Source organism: Pygocentrus nattereri, chromosome 18 (genome assembly GCF_015220715.1).
Source record: "Pygocentrus nattereri isolate fPygNat1 chromosome 18, fPygNat1.pri, whole genome shotgun sequence".
Classification (NCBI taxonomy): domain Eukaryota; kingdom Metazoa; phylum Chordata; class Actinopteri; order Characiformes; family Serrasalmidae; genus Pygocentrus; species Pygocentrus nattereri.
The window spans coordinates 14,725,309-14,730,545 of record NC_051228.1 but is presented as its reverse complement, the minus strand read 5'-3'; positions in this window follow the sequence as shown (position 1 = coordinate 14,730,545).

Here is a 5,237-nt window from a genome sequence, read left to right as displayed (position 1 = left end):
AGAGGTGGGAGTGGCTTCCCGATATCACAGTCTAAATGACAGAGATGGGAGTGGCTACTCAATATCACAGTCTAAAAGGCAGAGGTGGGAGGAGCTACTTGATTTCCCAGTCTAAATGACAGAGATGGGAGTAACTACTTGATCTCACAGTCTAAATGATAGAGGTGGGAGTGGCTATTCGATATCACAGTCTAAGTGACAGAGGTGGGAGTGGCTACTTGATTTAGACACACTGCTTTCACCCCAGAAAAGACATTTGAAAATGTTTAATTGAGCCATTATTTTGTTTAACTTTACCTTTCTGTCTGATGTGAATGCAGTGTGTAATTAGCTTGGAAATTCACAGTAAATAGTCACCTTCACTGCATAAGCTTCAACTTTTTTTGTAATTTCACATGTTCTGAGGTGTTGCACATGTGAGACAGGAGAATAGTGTTACATATTGGCTTGAAAAATGCTGTCATGGCCACATTACCCCACTTCCTTATGGAAAAGTAATCTGAATAGGGCTCTAGACAGCCAACAGATAGAAAGACCTACTAAAGCCATCCAGTGGCCCATACTCCACAAAAGAAAATATATGGTTTACTGTGGTAGCACCAAACTAACGGTTTAAGCAGCTCAAGATTAAGCACTGACGTCTGCAGCTTCTATGAAATGCTTTTTGAAACTTTTTTTTACTGTGTATGTTTTCAATGACTCCTTTTGCAAACTTTTCAACTCAAAACCTAACAGTGAATATTATTAGAGGTGCCTGTTAGCAATCTGTCAAGCTGGATGTTAAAAGTGCATTCACATGCCTTATGCAAATACTTGCATAATATTAAGTAGAAAAAATACCCTGCTGAAAAAGGACTGCTGATTTAAACCTAATGGCTTTTTTCTAATGGGAATTGGCTTAATGGTTACCAATAGAATGCATTTAGATCTCATTAAACCATTAAATGCATTTTGAATCATTGTTAAACCTTTAGGATCCTTTACACCCATTATAAAGCCAAAACACATCAGGAACAAAGAGAAACACAACGGTTTTTATGTTTTTCCTTCTGAGACGTTCAGATATTAGGTTGTTCCCTCAACTTTCAAAGTCTATGTGAATTGGGAATCATAACACATTAGTGTCTATACCATGAGTTACACTAAATGCCCAAGTATGTGGACACCTGTTCATTACATATATGAGCTTGTTGGACATTACAAAACCATTAAGATGGAGTTGCACCCCATTTATAGCTATATAAGGTTCCCATCTTCTGGGAACGTTTTCCACAAGACTTTGGATTGCGTCTGTGTGAATTTGTGCCTATTCAGTAAAAAGAGCATTTGAGAGGTCAGGCACTGATGTGGAATGAGAAGGTCTGGTTCACAGTCGATGTTATACTTCATCCCAAAGGTGTTCAGTGGAGTTGTGGTCAGGGCTCTGTGCAGGCTATTGGAGTTCATCTACACCAAACTTATCAAACTGTGCCTTTATGGACCTCGCTTTGTGCAGTGGGGTGTAGTCATGCTGGAACAGGAATGAACCTTCACTGAACTGCTGCCACAAAGTTGGAAGTACATATATAAATGTGTAAAATTGTCCTTGTATGATGTATCATTAACCTTACCCTTCCCTAGAACTACAACAGCCCCAGACCATTATCCCTCCTCCACCAAACTTTACTGTTGGCATTATGCATTCCAGTAGGTACCATTCCCATGGCATCCACCAAACCTAGATTCGTTCATCAGACTATCAAGTAGTGAAGTGTAATTTATCACTCCAGAGAAAATAATTACATTGAGTCCAAATGGCAGTACGGTTTACCCCACTCTAGCTGATGTTTGGCATGTTTGACTCTGTGCACTATTCGTCTCAGCATTTGCTAACCCCACTCTGTCATTTTACATGGCCTACCACTTGGTGGCGGAATTGCTGTTTCTCCCAATCTCTTCTACTTTGTTGTAATTCCACTGACAGTTGACTGTGGAATATTTAGTAGTGAGGAAATTTCACGACTGGACTTCCTATCACTGGATACCATGCTGGAATTCATTAACCTCCTGAAAGTGACCCATTCTTTCACAAATGTTTGTAGAAGTAGACTGCGTGCCTAGGTGCTTTTATACACTTGTGGCCATGGAAGTGATTGGAAAACCTGAATTCAATGATTTGGATGGATGATTGAATACTTTTGGAAATATAGTGTATTTTAAAATGTATGGGGAAATATTACACAGAGAACTATACCATGGAAAAATGAATGTTTGTAAATGTCTATCAAATACATTTGGAAATATGAAAATAGCCATAGTCTAAAACAGTCCACTGTTCGGAATGAATGTGTATCCCCATATCTTCAATTTAACAACAATTCAGGACAATTCAAGTTTCTCGACATAAAATAGCAAAGAACTTTTGCTTTTCATCATTTATCGTACATATCATTAAACGATTCAGGGAATCCAGAGAAATCTACGTATGCAAGAGACAAGGCCTAAAACCTGTATTTGCTAGCCATGATCTTTGGGCCTTCAGATGGCACTGCATTAAAAACAGCCATGATTCTGTAGAGGAAATCACTGCATGGGCTTAGAAACACTTCTGAAAGACGCTGTCCATGCAAACAGTTCAGTGCTGCATCCACAAATGCTAATTAAAACAATTACATGCATATATAAACAGGATCCAGAAATGCTGCCTTTGGGCCCGAGCTCCTTTAAAAGGGACTGAGGTGAAGTGGAAAAGTGCCATGTGATAAATTGGCCTCCCTGCAGTCTAGACCTGTGACCACTGAAAACATTTGGCACATTCTAAAATGAAAAATATGACAATGGAGACCTCTACAGTTGACTGGGGCAGACCTAGCCAGGCAGAAACATACATCAAATGACTTGAGGCAAAGGTGATATCCTATGACAGTTTTCATGTTTAAAGTCACTGAGCTTTTCAGTAGGGACCATTGTACTGCTTATGTTTTTGTGGAGATTGCATGGCTATGTGCTTGATTTCATACACCTGTAATGAGTGTGGCTGAAACACAAACTCATTAATTAGCAAGAGTGTCCACATACCTTTGGCCATATAGTATAGTTTTACAGTGTATTTGGGAAGTGAAAATGTTTTTAGTTTACATTTTTTCTTATGTGGATTTAATAAAAAAAATGTCACACATTTTGATGTAAGAAACTAATTATATAATGAATTGTATAATATAATCAGGAATAAACTTTTCAGTGTTGATTTCAGGTTGACTTCAAAGCAATGAAACTTGCACAGACTCTTACACATGAAATGTCACAACCCAGCAATTGGGTATTGTTACAGGAACACACATCTCTGTATTTTTGTTAAACATGCAGTTTATGGGAACTGTTCAATTTACAGCACGTACTGGGAAATACCAATTTGTCCAAGTGGCTTCAGCTGGCTATGTATAGACTGACATCAACTGTCTCTAATATATTATCTATGGTCCAATATTTTGCTGTTTGTATGTTCTAATGTATTTTGAATGTGAATAAAATCAATTGTCTCATTAGGGGTGAATAAGATGTTATCTGTTAATAATCTGATAATATTTTGAAAGATGTGTTTTTTAACATGTGTAAATCTCTGACAATGATCTGACAGTTCTATTATGCTTCTTTCAGAAAATTGTTCAATACATAACCATGATTTGGTTAGATTTTGATACATTTGATATGTTTTCATATGATTTGATATGATATGTGACTGAAGGACCTATTTGCACAGTAGTACTTTATAGCCCGATATAGCCATTAAAAGCAAAATGCTATTTAAAAAAAAACATTTATACATTTTTGAAATATCCTGATATCCAAAAAACAAACAAGCATGTACTTGCTTGAGCTTTATTATAAGCAATTGTAATTATTTGATTAATTTCTTCTCATGCAACCTTGTAAGTCTATTTCATCAATACCTCAATAGATTAAAACAACGTAGTTACTACAGATGGACAAGAATGTTAAAGTATAAGCACATGAACAGGCAAACAATGGCTAGTCTATATAGCACATGTATTCACTGATTTTTGATGTTTGAGCAAAAATATTACAACTCACAGATGAAGCGAAAGATGCTGACATGTCAAGGTCTGAGATATATTAGATGGTAAATGAACGGTCAGTTCATTGGGTGCACGAGAAATAGGAAGGCGTGAAGACCCGAATGGCTTTCAGGGTGAAATTGTTATGGCCAGACGATTGGATTTAAGCATCTCCAAAACACAGCGGGTTGGAACCGTTTTGGCAGCACACAAAGGACCAACAGCATTTTAGCCAGGTGGTGATACTGTTTTGGCTCATCAGTGTATATACACACACACACAAAATACATAAGTGTGCGTGCGTGAGTGTGTGTGTGCATATATATATATATATATATATATATATATATATATATATATATATATATATATATATATATATATACATACACACACACACACACACACACACACACACACACACACACACACAGAGATCAGGCATAACATTACGACCACTTTCTATATTCACTGTCCATTTTCATTTTATATTTTTACTATCTAGTCCATCTGTTTCTCTGCATACTTTGTTAGGTCTCTTTTGCCCTGTTCTTCAGTGGTCAGGATCCCCCATGGACCCTCACAGATCAGCTGCTATTTGGATGGTGGATCATTCTCAGCACTGCAGTCACACGGACATGGTGGTGGCGTGTTTGTTTGTGTTGCACCGGTCTGAGTGGATCAGACACAGCAGTGCTGCTGGAGTTTTTAAACACCTCAGTGTCACTGCTGGACTGAGAATAGTCCACCAACCAAAAATATCCAGCCATTAGTGTCCTGTGACCACTGATGAAGGACTAGAGGATGACCAACACAAACTGTACAGCAGCAGATGAGCTCTGACTTTACATCTACAAGGTAGGAGTACCTAATAGAGTGGATAGAGCACAGCTGTGTCTGATGCACTTATACCAGCACAACGCACTAATACACTACCACCACCACATCAGGGTTACTGCAGAGATGAGAATGATCCACCACCCAAATAGTACCTGCTCAGTGAGGGTCCATGGGGGTCCTGACCACTGAAGAACAGGGTAAAAGGGGTCTAACAAAGTAGAAACAGAGGGACTGCAGTCTAATTGTAGAACTACAAAGTGAACCTATTTAGGAAGTGGAGCTGATAAAATGGACAATGACTTAGAAACAATGACATGGACATAATAAAGAAACAGACGATGG